Source organism: Antedon bifida, chromosome 3, assembly GCF_963402885.1.
Source record: "Antedon bifida chromosome 3, ecAntBifi1.1, whole genome shotgun sequence".
NCBI classification, from domain to species: domain Eukaryota; kingdom Metazoa; phylum Echinodermata; class Crinoidea; order Comatulida; family Antedonidae; genus Antedon; species Antedon bifida.
The window spans coordinates 33259824-33276411 of NC_136228.1; the positions used below are offsets into that span (position 1 = coordinate 33259824).

Consider the following 16588-nt stretch of genomic DNA (forward strand, 5'->3'; position numbering starts at 1 on the left):
GGTTCATTTGCATATGTCACTACGTAATCTGTGAGGGTAACGATTGGTTCTAAGTTGGTCCAGGGGTGTTTAAGTGGGAGTGATTAACGGTATAATAAGGTATTTCAATGATGGATGACACTGTCAAATCTGTACTTAAATAGTGTCAATCTCTCTTGGTTTAACGATGGGAAAGGTCAAATGTTAAACTAAGTGTTTTCTTTAGGGATTCTTTTATAAACTAATGGTCATTAAAAAACATCTGGACAATTTCTCCTCTGGACTTTCTGGGTCAAATTTGTGAACTCAAATACAAAGGTTGATAGAAATTATAAAAGTATATCATTACATTACATCCCTCTGTTTCCCTGTTTTTTTTTTCTAATCTATTTAAAATATAAAAATGGTTATAATAGTGGCATGCAAAATTAAAGTTATATAAAAGAAAAAAAACATGATTATACATATAAGCAAAAATTGAGTTAGCCAAAACCATTGACTCTGAAGTGTAACCTTATCACTTTCACTCTCTCTCTCTTCTCTCTCTTAAAAAAAATGAAATTAAAACTGAATTTTGTATAAAATTTCCGGAATTTATATAAAAATTTGGAAAAAAATGTATAAAGAACAAAAGTTTTCTTCAAGATCGACATAATTGTGGGTCCGTTGCTTTGGAGGCATGCTACACTCGGATTACCGAAATAAAGACATCACAACGGTTGGGTTTCCCTAAAGAACATCGGTCAAGAAAGCAACTCTTGTTAATTATGCACTCTAATCTATAATAACGGTATTCGCGTAAATCAAACAAAATCGGTCAAAATAAAAATACAAAACTTAAAGAATAATATGTTAAATTGAACATACATCAAATCGTGCGACAACTTATCGCATTCTAATGGCCTTCAAACATAAATCAATCAAATTAAAACATAAAACTCAAGAAACTGTGGCTGATTAGCCTAAAATCAAAATATCAAACTTAATCACTTAAAACTTTAAAATAAACAAATGTGTGTCCCGTTGACACAAACTTATCCACAATATATCGTTATCATCACAACTTTATCGATTTAAGCATTTATATTCACAGGTAATTACGATTTCAATCGGTCGACAAATTCGACTTTTGTACTCAATGTAAAAAATACAATTAAAAGTACTAAGAAAATCTCCTGTTCTTGTATCAATTAATTAATTAATGCTTGAGATTAACGACTCAAAGGTTAAACAAAATATTTGTTACAAAATGATTGTCGTTCTTTTCAATATCTCAATATATCGATCATCAAAATTCAAAAATAATCATTATCAAACTCGTTACAAAATCAATACTTAATCATAAATTCAATTCTCTTTTAACTGAAATCACATCGTTACTAAACAAATCAAATCAAATACGTAGACTATGCTATCATTAATTTAGCAAATGTCGTAATTAAAAAAAATTCTTGCAAAAAAAATTAAATCAGTAACTTGTTGCGTTATACAAACGTTTTATGAATCGTTTTGGTGATCCACTAATCGGTATCTGTTTATCATTAATAATCTCTTTAATCAATTTATCTGTATCGTTATATCTGTCGATATTCCACCAAAATTTTCGAACATTGGATTCATGTTTTGTGTTATCGGTGTTACGTTTGGCTGAAGTCGGTTTAGAATACGAAACTAAAACTTGGAAATGTCCTGCTTTAAATCTACCTCGGTTTAATATCATATTTGAATCATTAGGTGCTGTCATAATTAAATTAGTTTGTTCCTTAATTTGTTCTTCTTTCATTTGGAATGGGGCTGCTAATCCCATGTTATTCTCTACACAGTCAATGTAAGGTTGCAAGTTAAGGGGTTCTACTTTAGTTGGGTGTGTAAAGGTATCTGATTGCAATTGGGTGGGTGTCCTATCATGTTCGTCGACAAATTCAACATTGGTTTCGTCATTTACTACAATAATGGTATTCTGAATTTTCTCGTTATTATCAGTGGGTTCATTCAACAATTGCTTAAGTTTTTGGAGATGTGTAAAATTTTTGCGTTCTTTAGGCGTTCTCATAAAACAAGGTTTCAGTCTGTTATAATTGAATACGTCGCGAAGTATTTCTCCTTTAATCGTTGCTAGGATGTAGTGTGTTCTGTCTAGTACTTCATGAATTACTAATGGTCCGACCCATTCTGCGGCGATTTTCTTTGAATTTGCCGTTAGTGAGGATGATGTCGGTTTGTATAGATATACGAGTTGTCCTACTGAGTAAATTGGACTTTTCTCTAAGCGTTGGGAAATTTTCGAGTTTTGGACGTTTTGTTGTGTTCGCTGTAATTGAAGCATTGTCTGTGAAATGTTTTGAAATTTCTTCTTGAGGTGTTCAAAGTATTCTTCATAGGAATGAGACAATCCTGAAACGGGGTTAAATGCTAATGAGGTCAAACTTGGAGGTTGGCGGCCAAAAGCTAATTCGTAAGGGGAGTGGTTTCCTAGATGTGGGGATGAAAACGAATTATAAGCATAACATGTTGTTGATACAAATCTAACCCAATCTGTTCCGAATTGGTTAAGGTTGACCTTTAACAGGTCCGATACGGTGCGGATATGACGTTCAACTTGTAAACTACCGTGATTATGGACGCTGATGATTTTCCTATCAATGTTAAGGGTGTTACATAAGAGTGTTAATAATTTTCCTGTAAGGGAGGTGGCTGCATCTGAAATAAGACGAGATGGGGGTCCAAAAATACTGATTACCTTTTGAATTAGTGCTTCACAAATTGTTTCGGCATCAATGGATTTCAAAGGTACACAAATCAAAAATCTAGTAATTTCATCACATACTACCATAATATGTTTAAAACCTGAAGGTGATGTTGGCATACTCTTGAAATCTAGACTGAGTGTATGAAAGGGACGGTAAGTTGCTGGTACTCGATCGTGTAAAGGACGTAATTTATCGGTTTTGGGACGAAATTGTTGACATCTGAGACACGCTTGAGTATAATTGTTGACTTTCTCGAACATAAGGGGCATGTAAAATAATTTCCTAATAGTGAGGTAAGTACGCATCGTACCTTGGTGGCTACTTAACAAATTGTCGTGATACTGAGAAATAATAGTCTCGGCTAAGTTTTCAGGAACAGCTAATTGCAATACAAATTCTCCACCTTTATCTTGGAAAAATAAACGGAATAGTAAACCGTTGCACAATATGTACTGCTCTGACTTATTCTGAACTGCACGAGCTGCTTTCTTATCAGCTGGAAGGATATCATGAGCTAAATAATCGTAAACTGGCTTAAAAAATGGTGAAGTTTCTTGTTCAACACGTAATTGTTTAACATCTACTGGGAGGTTATAATCTCTAATTATCTTTCTTTGAATAACATCCATTAATCTATCTAAGTCTTGTTGTTTTGGGATGTGTGCTGATCTAAATTCAGTTATGTTGGGTACTAGTGGTTTGGGCGATGTATACAATTCAACTGGTACATTTCGATGTGTAGTATCTTTGCTTTGCTTATTATTATTTTTGCCTACTAGTCTTTCCTCTGGAGGTTGTCGAATGTTTACATTACGTATTGGGGTTGGCGTTACGATAGGTGGTGATCGATGTGCGTTTGTTTGTTGTCTCGTGATTATCTGTGGTGTAGCGGTAGGTTGAGGTGTAGGTCGCGTGTTTGTTGTCACTGGATTTTGATTAATGACAGGCGTTTGTACTGGTTTGGATTTATGTAGGTCAGGTATATTTATTCCCATTTTCTTAGCGTAAGACCTTGTTACTGGTCTGCTACTAGTAGATGTGTTTGTAGTCGGGTTAAGAGATTCAGTCTCTGTAATATTAAATGCAATGGGTACAACTTGATCAATTTCGGAATCGTCGTCACGAGGGGCTCGGGAGAGAAAATCTGCTAAAACTAATTCAGTTCCTTTCTTATAACCAATTTGGAAAATGTATCCGGACAATCGTAATATTAGTTTCTGTAAACGGGGTGTACATGGCTGATCTTTTGAATTCCAAATTTGTACAATTGCTGAGTGGTCTACGAATGCATCAAATTCGCAACCCTTTAGTAAGTGTCGAAATGCTGAAACATTAATGTAAAGTCCGAATAACTCTAATTCTGTGACGCTATATCGTTGACAGGCTTGTGGTAAGATTTTGGAATAATAACCTATTATGTGTTCTTTGCCGTTTACTGTTTGTGTTAAATATGAACCTGTTGCGGTTCTTGAAGTGTCGCTATATAGCGTAAATCTACCTTCTTTTCTAGGCATTTGAAGAGTAGGTGGTTTAACCATTAATTGTTTAATTTCGTCAAATGCTTTCTGGTGTTCAGTAGACCAAACAAATTTTCGGCGTTTACTTGCGAGTGTATGTAACGGACGTAAAATTGATTGTATTTGAGGGAAAAAATGGGATACATAATTTACTGCACCAATAAATCGTTTAGTTTCTTTATGGGTTCGTGGGACTGGCAAATTTCGGATAGCTGCACACCTGTCGCCTAATGGTGTGATACATGCGTGTCCTGAAGAATTAATCAGGATGGTGTGTCCCATATATTGCACTTTATTCTTAAATAACTTACATTTCTTTGGACAAATTCTAAAACCATTTGATTGTAGGGCTTGTAAAACGGAAACGAGGTGCTGCTTATGAGCAAATTTGTCTTGGCTAAATAAAATAATATCATCATGATGGGCGATACAGAATTCTCTAGAATTTGGGATTTCATTTAAAATTTCGTCAATCTTTGCTTGAAATATACCTGGCGAAACGTTTAATCCTTGTGCTAATCTCTTATAGTAATAATGTTTTCCACCATGATATGAAGCTATACCTGTATATTGTTGGGCATGTTCGGCTAATGGTACACAGTGAAACGCTGATTTCAAGTCAATTACGCTAAGAATCTGTGCATTAGCGTTACCTATTGTTTTCAAAGTTTCGGCTAATAAGGGGAATGGGTGATTAATACGTTTTATTCTGGAATTTAGATAGCGGAAGTCTGTGACAACTCTTTTATCCTTTGAATTTTTCTTAGAAACAAGAAGGACGGGGGAAGTATACGATTGGTGTCCTACTGCTAAGATTCCTAGTTTGACTAATTTGTTCAATTCGGCCTCAATAACATGTTTGTCTTTGTCTGTCGCGAAGTATGGTCGAATAAAAAATGGTTCATCATTAGAGAGGTGTATGTCGGCTTTGAAGTTTGGGCAGCTAGATAGTTCACCATATAGTGAAAATGCGTTTCTGTTTTGTTGTAATGTTTTATATAGATCTTCTTTTTCTCTATGTGTTAAAACGCTGTCTTTTAAATCAACTTGTTTTCTGATTATTTCTTCCTCGGTTAAAGATAGCAATGGGTCTGTACGTTCTAAATGTGGGTACTTGTTTGCGTTGTCATTGGTTAACCTTATTCTATCAATTGGGAGGTCGTTAGTAACTGTTACAAGGTTGGTTAAATGAAGGCTCGCGATAGGTTGATGTGTATTAAGGGATACGTTTCTGTTTGTGTTGTTAGTGATATCAATGTTGGTTTCTCCTCTATGTAGTTTTACTAACATATCTGATGGACAAAGTTTTGAAATATGGGTAGTTGCATGTAGAACAACATCAGAATTGCGTACAAAGGCGGGAACCCTTCCTTTTAATTTAACTGTTTTAGTATCACCGGGTTTAAGAAAAATCTTGTGTACTGGACGAAAGCTAAAAATCTTTGGTCTAATGCGAAATATATTTTCTTTAAAATTTAAAGTACCGTCGAGTTCAGACAATGTTTCAGTTCCAAGTATCAGGTCAATACCTGTCAAATTTTTAACGATTAATGCTGAAATTTTAAATTTGTGTCCTTGGATAAATAATTCAAATTGCACTAAGTGGTTGGCATATAAGAAGTCACCGTTACCTAATCGAAATTTAGTTGTGTTTACTTTAACTGGCTTTAGACGCGATAAATAACGTGAGGAATTAACGTACGATTGTGAGATTATAGTTCTAGTTGAACCACTGTCAAATAAAGTTAAAACATTTCTACCGTCTGGTAAATTTCCTTTAACGTAATTTCTGTCGTTAAGTAACAAGTCAATCTTATCTGAATTCCCTAAGTATTTTGCCTTAAAATTGTCGTTTTTAGTTTGGGGGGCCAGATTATAGGCGGCATCTAGTCCCCTTTTTAAAAATCCTGCTGGTGGCTAGGGTAATAATTGTTTGACTGTTGGTATGGGTATGGCGGGGGATAATTTCCGTAAGAATGGTGTTGTTGTCGGCAGTGCCTTGCTATGTGGCCTGATTTCCCGCAGTAATAACAGGTTGGGGGAGGTTGTCTATTAGTATATCTTGGGGTCTGGAATCGGGGTTTATAGGGACTTGGGCTTCGGTTTCGTCTTGGGACATAATTTCGGGTGGGGGAACGTGAGCGTCGAGTATCATCATTAAGTGATCGTTTTGTTGTGGCCATATCTAACTTGAGAGAATTTATCTCATGTTGGAGCGATTCGAGACTATTATCTGTTTCCTTTTTGATGTTGAATGAAACTTCCCGTGTGGGATCATCGACGGAAAGGTCAAAGTAGTTTTGTGCGCTATTGACGATATTATCAATAGTGGCATCGATTGGGGTGGACATGGCAACTGCTGCTCTGCATTTTGGTGGAAGGGTCGAAATAAATTTATTTTTGATCTGCTGGTCAGCGTAACCAATTCTGTCTGCGGCTTGTTTGATTTTGGTTAAGTGTTTTTCGGCGTTGTCGCCGGTATTATAAGTAATAGTATCGTATTCTCTTATGTGAGCATAGATTGATTTGTTCTTACTGAACCTGTTAATGAATTGGGTTTTTAAGGATTCTAGGGAATCGAACTGCTTTCCTTCTATCCACAGTCTAGCTTGGCCTTGAAGGCTACGTTTGAATATACTTATGACATTAAGTAGTTGGGCATTGTTTGCAGGGTTTTCTAAAGTGTGGGCTTCGAGGTAATCGGTGAATGATAAGTAGTGTGCACTACATTGATCGTGATCGGTGATGGAACCATCGTATCTTTTGGGCAGAAAATCCGTTTGTCTTAAATGGGGCACGGGATGAGGATGGGCGGGCTCATTTACAATTACTTCGTTATCAACGTCAACCATACTTTATAATTTTATTAATCAAAATTTCAAAAACAATTTAGTGTATATATATGTAAACTCGCACTCCTCAATCAAGGTTACAAATCAAAAAATCAAAATGGCTTTGACTTACCCCAATGCTTCGGATCCAATTAAAACGAATGCAAAAAAGTGTTCAACAATGTTCAAATGTTCAAACAACGAATTAAAGAAATGTTAAAAGTGCTCATCAATGTTCAAATTTTCAAACAACGAACTCAAAAAAAAATGCGAAAGGTGTTCATCAATGTTCAAATGGTCGAAGTTCAAAATTAAAAAAAGTAAATGTTAAAAAAAACGTTCTAAAAAAAACTTGAAAGTGTCCAAACGAAACGTTCTTGTCCGCTTGCTTCTGTTTTCCGTCTTGAGTCTTCTTGTGTCTTCCTTGATTATCTTCTTTATCTTCATCAAACGGTTATACGAAATAAAAAAATTCTGCTTCTCTTGATCCAGTTATAATGCTGTCTTGAAAAAAAATTCTGCTTCTCTTGATCCAGTTAACTGCTTAATTGAAAAAAAAAAAACTCTGCTTGTCTGATTAAAATATAAATTTTAGCTTGTCTTCGTGTAATTTTCGGTTTTCTCCTATCAAACAATTATCTGACTGGTGGCTGGTTTTCTTCGTCTTCGTCTCTTGTTCTGTTTCAAGAAATTATCTCTTGCTTTCTCTTGATTTTATTTTCTGCTTCTTGTCTTTATGTTAATTTTCTTGTAAATTTTGGTTTCCTCGCTCTGTTCCTTGTAAAATTTGGGTCTTCCACCATGTAATATAATGTTGTTATGAGGTACTTTGTAAGGAAGACTCTTTACTCGCTTTGCTGTCGTAACATATATTATTTATTCAGAATATACTTGATACAATAACTGAATAACTAACTGACTAAGGAACAGAGGATTAGTGATGCTGGCTGTAAGGTGTGCGCTCTGTAAAGTGGCTGTAAGGTGTGTGCTCCGTGAGGTGTCTGTAAGGTGTGTCTGGGCTCTTCTGAAACTTGGGGGTATATCGGCTTCGGTTCATTTGCATATGTCACTACGTAATCTGTGAGGGTAACGATTGGTTCTAAGTTGGTCCAGGGGTGTTTAAGTGGGAGTGATTAACGGTATAATAAGGTATTTCAATGATGGATGACACTGTCAAATCTGTACTTAAATAGTGTCAATCTCTCTTGGTTTAACGATGGGAAAGGTCAAATGTTAAACTAAGTGTTTTCTTTAGGGATTCTTTTATAAACTAATGGTCATTAAAAAACATCTGGACAATTTCTCCTCTGGACTTTCTGGGTCAAATTTGTGAACTCAAATACAAAGGTTGATAGAAATTATAAAAGTATATCATTACATTACAATAATTATTAATCAAGGTATTTATTTCAACCAGGGAACCACTCTTCCCTGATCTAAACTATTAATTAGTTTTCTGGATCTACAAGTACTGTATACAACATCACCATAAATGAATAAAATGTATACCTTGTGGACTTCTTGGTCTCTTAGATTGTTGTGATGTTCCAGATTTATCTGGAAAAGAATTATAGTGTGCATTTGAATATATATCTATTACAACACAACATATGATATACAGTAATTAATGGCTGTTAATCTCCGCATTAACATTTTTTGGTAGAAAATAAATAAATAAATTATTATTGATTATATATTATACCTACTTTGTGGATTTCTTGATCCTGTGAACTGTTTTGATGTTCCAGGTTCATCTGAAAAAAAAACCTTTATTGTTGAGATTGTTAATTTTAAGTACTTGACAACTTTGTCTGATTAATGTAAATCTTGCAACAAAAAAAAAGAAATTATTTTCTCTGCTACATTGCAAAAAATCAACTTAAGTAATTATGCTTGTTTAATTTTGTATCTCCATTGAGATCAAGTGATTGGTTAATAGCTTGTTTTTAGAAATGTATCATAAAAGATTTTTTTTTAATTCTCTTGAAAATTCATTTTTAACTGGCATACATAAAATTTCACACCCCAATGAATGAAACGTACCCTCTGGACTTGATCTTTTTGTTTGTTTTGATGTCCCAGGTTCATCTGTAAAATAACAAATTATATGTAAATTCATTCACCTATTTGATCAATTTCAAGAAAAAGTACAAGAACAAGATTACAAGAACTTAACTAGAAATTTGAGTTAAAATTTAACATTTAGAATACAAGAACAAGATTACAAGGACTTCACTAGAAGTCATTATTTACCAAGATGTAGTCTAAACTATTATTCAGTTCTCTAGAACTAGAACTACTGTATACAACATAAATAAAATACCTTGTGGATTTCTTGGTGTCTTAGATTGTTGTGACGTTCCAGATTTATCTGGAAAAGAATTATAATATGCATTTGAATATATATTGAAAATATCTATTACAACACAACATATGATTAACATACATAATTAATTAATGGCTGTTAATCTCCACATTACCCCTCAATTTTGTGTTGTATTTTACACGTTTTGGTAGAAAATGATTTATTTATTATTATTGATTATATATTAATGATAATTATCATATTTTGTGATCCTGTGAACTGGTTTGATGTTCCAGGTTCATCTGAAAAAAACATGTTATTGTTGAAATTGTTAATTTTACGTATTTGACAACTTTGTTTTATTAATGTAAATCTTGCAAAAAACGACTTAATGCTACAGCTGTTCCAAATATTAATAACTCATTGCTTGTTTCATTTGTCTCCATTGAGATCCAGTTACTGATACCCACAACAATGTCATTTTTTCAGTGCTTGTTTTATTTGTATCTCAATTGAGATCCAGTTACTGATACCCACAGCATTGTCAGTTTTTCAGTAATTTTCATGAATTTTATACTTTTGGCACAGATGTAAAATATGATAACACTACATATATTTTTTCATTGATAAAGTGAAAAAAAAGTACATACCAATACATAACAATTCATCCTGTGCACGTTGTACAAGCAGACGTTTAAACTTAATCTTGCTTGATTCATCTTTTAAAAGACCGTCTCTCTCTAATCTAAACACAGCATCCCAAAGATTTTTTAAATTAAAACGCTCTAGTCCATAGTAAGCAATAACCTTTTTCAGGTCTTTTGGTCCACATTGGTTTATGGCCTGAAATAGTTGTTTGCGAAATGTAGACAAATATTCTTGACCAGCAATGTGAATATTATTATTGTGTATATACTGAATAACAAGCTCTTTTGCTTCTTTCAAACCTGAAACTTGAGTAACTTTTAATAAAAGGTCCACTTTATTAGGTCCAATATAACCAGATTCCTGGAGTTTATTAAATAAATTGTTGCCAGTGAAATCTGGATTGGTTAAATAGTCTCCAGGAATTAAATCATAAAGGAGGAATCTCAACCACAGGTAATTATCTCCCTCATAGTGTTCACTAAGATCAAATTTTAAGTCCCTGAAGTTACTTTCAATGTCATCCATTTTACCCGGAATTTAGTTTTATCTGAAAAAAATGAATAAAATAAAATGCGAACTTGTTTAAAAAATGTTAAGATGTGTATTTGATACTGAATCGATGAAATAAATTAATGTAGCAAGCAAATTACTAAACCCCACATATTCAACTAATCATTTGCTTGACCACAATTTGGGTTGAAAAAACACAAAAATAACTTCTTGTCCTAAATGTTGAATCAAAGAAATATTCTCATTTCATGTAGCTTTACAAGTTCTTTTTTTAATAATGTGACATTTATAGTGCTATTTTGTAAAGATCTGAGCAGGAAATATTTTTCTGTTGAATTAAAACTGTCGTCTATGGAATCTATATCTTATGGAATTTAAAAAAAAAGATGCAAGGGATGCACATGAAATACCTTTTTTATCCTCTATTTTAGATCGTGTTGTCTTGATCTTGATGGCATTTCACTTAAACTTCTGCCTTTAAGTTTCTGAAAAAGAACAATGATTTATCTGCGTTGAATTACTCCGAGAACTGAACTATAATACAGGTTGAAGTTTTGAGTAGGCCCCAGTAGGTAGTTTAATTCACATAGGCTACTTGTCTAACCAGGGAAGAGTGACATTCTCACTCTTCCCTGACTGACAAACAGTATGACAAGGAAATAAATACCTATCAGTACATATTTCTGCTTACCGCAAAGTTTAGTTTACGGATATCTGTGAGAAATAGTAGTACTGTTTTAATTTTGTCAGTCATCTTAAGTCTGAAAAGATTCAACCAATCAGATCACAGAGATAATGTTACAACAGACAATTTAAGAACATGGAGTGTGCAGATTGATTATTTGAAGGAAAAAATGTTTATGGTAATTATTAATGAACGTGAGCTACAAAATAAAAATGTGTACAATAACTGCATAAATATAACTGTGATTGTTTATCTATGCCAGATTACTATTTTTTTATCCTATATTTTATATATATATAACTATTTCTAAAAATATAATTTATTGCACAGATTTGGAGAAACGATGAAAAGAAGATAAACCTTCAAGACATGATTTGATTTCAAGTCTTGAAAACATTACAACTTTTTCATTCACGCACCTTACAAGAAGGCCTATAAAAGGTAAATGAAAAAAGTAATAAATATCAAATAAAAGACATGATTGAACAACATATTATTTCGATAAAAGTTTCATTCTGAACCAGCAAAATCTTGTTTATTTCTGCTGTGGACCTGATCGTGTTCTCCAAGGTTTATACGAACCCGGAAGTAACCTTAGTCAGCCACTCTTTAGTCTAACTAGTGTATAAGGCCCTAACTTTACGTACCTGACCGGGGATCCAGTCAAGTCGCCCCATCGCAAAGTCGCCTCATACAAAGTCGCCCAATACAAAGTCGGGATCAGGTGCCGTTTTCGGCCACCTCGACTTATATGGACTATACCATTATTATGATAGGGGTGTGATGTATTATGTTTTATGTAGAGAAGGGTGTCTATTGAATGGGAAGACAATACAATTGTTCTGTTATGTAACCTACAGTACAAACTACAAGGAACAATACAAAACATCAAAAACTAGCAATGCATGTACTTTTTATAAGGCAATATTATTAGGTACTGTGTTAGGGAATGCCAAGATTTTGTAACAATATTACTATATTAGCTAAAGATATTTTAAATAAAACAAATTTTATAGACAAATTTAATGAAGAACCATCTACTAACTGGATAAAGCCATTTAGGAAAAATAATAAACAAGTTGATCATAACGAGTGGTTTTCAAAGGCCCAATGCAAAACAACGTTAACGGAATATACTATGTATAAAGGAACTCCAAACCTTGAACAATATTTGTTAGATAAAACTAATTTTAAGAGTATCAATTTAAAATTTAAAGCAAGATCAAACTCTCTAGATCTTGAGGGTCGTAGACAATCCTGGTCAAATCATAACACAGGATCATATGTAAGATGTGTAGTACTAACGAAAAAGAAACAGTAAACCATTTTTTATTTAAATGTCCTTCATTAAACTCTGTGACAATAATTAAGTATGTACTGGGATAATATTAATTGTGGATCTCAGGAATTAAAACACCACTTTATGCTAGACAATTTATTCACTGAAAATGAAACATTACGAAAAATTAAAAAAATATTTAATGAAAGCATGGGTTACTAGATCTACAATTTTATCAGCATTACCTCTCTCAACTAATTGATTAATATAGTAAACAAGCTACAGACATCTCTATGAGGATGTATCTGTAAGGTTTATTTATTTATTAGGCATATCCTGTATTTTTGTTGTTCTGTTTTTATTTTTGTAGTTATATATTGTACAATTTACGTATTATGTATTTTCATGGGTGGACATGTTGATCGTAGTTAAGAAGTTAAATACAAGGCTGTACTGCTTGAGGAAACTCGGTTCTTTGGGGTAAAGCAGGATATTTGTACTATAGAATGTTTATGTTTTACTAATCAGTGATGTTCTATTTGGGCATATTGTATATTGGGCTAGGAATATCAGTAAAGGAATGTTACCTACACTCTATAATGTTGTGAAATATGTAAAAGAATGTTGGCAAATGCATTCTAATCAGCCCAATCCTATCGGTAGATAAATCATATTTTTTATTTGCAAGGGATAAATCCCAACAACATGGATTTTAACCCAAGCCTACTGTAGATCTTATTAGTACTACTGTCATCTTTATTAAATGCACTACTGTGTTAATTAAATTATATTTTTTATTTGTAACTGGAATAAAAACTTTCTTTATATACTTTCTGTATCTATAAATCCGTAAAAATTATTCAATATCCACCTTAGGGAATCCACCTAATATATTAAGGAAGGATACCTAAAAATTATATAGAAATAAAGAGCCATAATATACTGTAGGCCTATTAACTTGAAAACTGAAATTAATTCTACAGCATGCAGGGCGTAGTTGTTTTCCCTTTGTTGCTGAAACATAATGCACATAAACAAAAGCAGCAGTATTTTAACACATTAACACACTCAAATAATAAATGGGACACCCCTATTTTCCCATCTTTTTATAATGGTATAGTCCATACAAGTCGAGGTGGCCGAAAACGGCACCTGATCCCAAAGTCGCCCCATCGCAAAGTCGCCCCAAAACAAAGTCGCCCCGGCACAGTCGCCCCATCGCAAAGTCGCCCCATTACAAAGTCGCCCCAACGCAAAGTCGCCCCAACGCAAAGTCGCCCCAACGCAAAGTCGCCCCAACGCAAAGTCGCCCCAACGCAAAGTCGCCCCAACGCAAAGTCGCCCACGGTTTTATTTCGGTATGATTATGAAGCGCCGCCGCTAGTAGTACGCTGTAGTCGGTTGCGTTTGATATCGATTGCGTTGTTACTTTGGTCGCGCTAAAGTAAATGTCGTATATACATTATAATGTTTATCCTATTATATACATAATTTGTGTTTTAATTTTTATTTTACAGGTTTTAATGGAGTGATGTGCTTTTTAAAAATCATTAAAGAAATAGTCCCTTGTTTGAAAGTTCTAAAAAGATTATCCCTGTTTATAGTTTCGAAAATGTTAATTTAATATGATTTTAAAATTAGTTACCAGAGCCACTATTACGAATCTTTCTTCAACCTACGCGTGGATACCAGCTCATTTTTAGGATAATATAATAAATGTGTAGTAGGCCTTCGTATAGATTTACAGTAGTTAAAACAATAACAGTGTTGTAAGACAATGAGTGTTATAGGCTACTTATTGATCATTTTGCATTTATTGACAAGTTATGTGTCTTAATTTTATAATGACTTTTCAAAATGAAGAAAAAAAAAAAAAATTTCATCACCGATATGATTGTTTTACATGCAGGTATTTTTGTAAAATTCAAAACGCTACATTTTGACCATGGAATAACCATCGTACAGTATCGTGTGCGTGTTTTTTAAAAAGGGGAATCCCCGACGGTCAGCAGAAAGACGTAGCAGCTGTGAGGAAACAGATACCAGAAGGCGCAGCTCCGATTGGTTTCAGAGAATGTTTCAGATGGCGAGTCGCCTTTTATTCAACAGCACAATGATCATTTTACTGAAGAAATTCTTTTCAACCCTTTTGGTTATAGAACATTCTAATTATCATGCCTAATAAATATCCTCATATCGGGTGTTTATTTAATTTTAAATTAAACAAGACAGTGAAGAGGCACGGAATAATACGTACACGGACGTACGACGAATACACACACGCACGTACACGTACGTCATCATTTACGACATATAGTGGTGATATGATGCAATTTTATAATGGATATAATGATGGGATTGCCTTTCCAGGCTTAGAATCAATGTTCATTGTAATACTATGTATATAATAGTAAACTGAATGTTTATAAATAAATTGTTTTACGTAATTTGTTGCATATAAAATAAAAGACACAGACGCAGCCTACGTTTCCTATAAAATATTTCACATTTAAATAATTATGTACTGTTAAATGACATTATGCTGGATAATACTATAATCTTAAACTATGTTTACAAATTGTCATTTTTTAAGGCACACATCTTTCTCATCATACTGACCTGTAAAATAAAAACAAAAATCAATTATTAATATAGGCCTAATAATAATAATAAATATTCATCGACCAAAGTAAAAATAATCTAGATCGTATAACATCATTTTATCGCGACCAAAATTAAACGCGACCGATTTCGAACGCGACTGATATCATCGTAAAACTCCGGCGGGGTTTCCCCATCTTCAGATGGTGCGTTGTAGTGCGACAACGGCGGAGTAATTACGGGGGTTTCCCTCTGGTAAGCTAGCACGTTAGTGCGACCGCGGAGTGATTAGTCGGGGTTTCCTCTCTGATGATGGGGGTGCGTGCCGATTGTGTAACCTGAGACTACATGGCGGGGCTTCCCCTTTTATGCATACACGTTCCGTGTTATTTTGTGTATCATTGCGACATTTTACGCACTTGTAAACTATTTTTTAACGTTTTGGGGCGACTTTGCGATAGGGCGACTTTGTGATGGGGCGACTTTGCGATGGGGCGACTTTGCGTTGGGGCGACTTTGCGATGGGGCGACTTTGCGATGGGGCGACTGTGTCGGGGCGACTTTGTTTTGGGGCGACTTTGCGATGGGGCGACTGTGTAAGGGGCGACTTTGTATGGGGCGACTTTGCGATGGGGCGACTTGACTAGCATCCCCTGACCGGAGCGCGCTACCTGTTGTGCTATGCGAGTATAGATTGTTGCCCTAAAGAAGGTTTTATTGAATAGTATACAAGTGAGTTTTGCTAGCCTAGCTATTCAAATAACTTTTTTTCTATGTTTCTTTATATCATAGAATAAGTGATTTTTCCGATTTCTGGATAATTTAGCCGATTTATGGATACTAAACCACACCCCGTCCGCGCTTAGTATCCATCTTGGTCTTCCACAATCACGTGATATAATCGACAATCTCTTTTGTTTGATAGATCACAAGTTCAAATTATTCTCATGAATATTTAAAAGCTCTATAATAGTATAAAATATATTTTATTTTCTCTATAGTATTTATACTTTTTTTCTTCTTGAAGAAAATCATCTAAAAAAATCAAATTAGTACATATCTGTATCAAATTTATTAGGCAGGATGTCCTTTTTGGTATTTTCCAGTTTCATATTTAATTTAGTTACGAGTAGTATAAATATTTTATTTCTTAATCAGGGCGGGTGAAGGGATTACACCATGTAGTCCAGCTGTACCTTAGTGGTTAATGTGCTTGCCTTCCAATCCTGAGATCCGGGGTTCAATCCTTACATTATAGTGCTTAGATTGCAACATTTCTACTCTACCCCAAATGAGACTTAGTTTATAGTTTATCCATCCTTTAACTGATGAGTTACTTAATTGTTTGAAGTGTAAAAAAATAAACTCAAATAAAACAAATCTCAAATGGCAACTCCCAAGATTTAGCAGCACATTGACATATGCAAATATAATACTCATTACATGTGTATATTTTTTGCATTAAACATTTTGTTTTAATATT

At 34.1% G+C, this 16588-nt stretch overlaps 1 protein-coding gene across 3 annotated transcripts in view; it reads right to left on the reverse strand.

Annotated features, from left to right (window-relative positions):
• The window catches only part of LOC144837771 (uncharacterized), a 35931-nt gene that overhangs the window by 7873 nt on the left and 11470 nt on the right, over positions 1 to 16588 (reverse strand). The gene's annotated exons all lie outside the window — the stretch shown is intronic.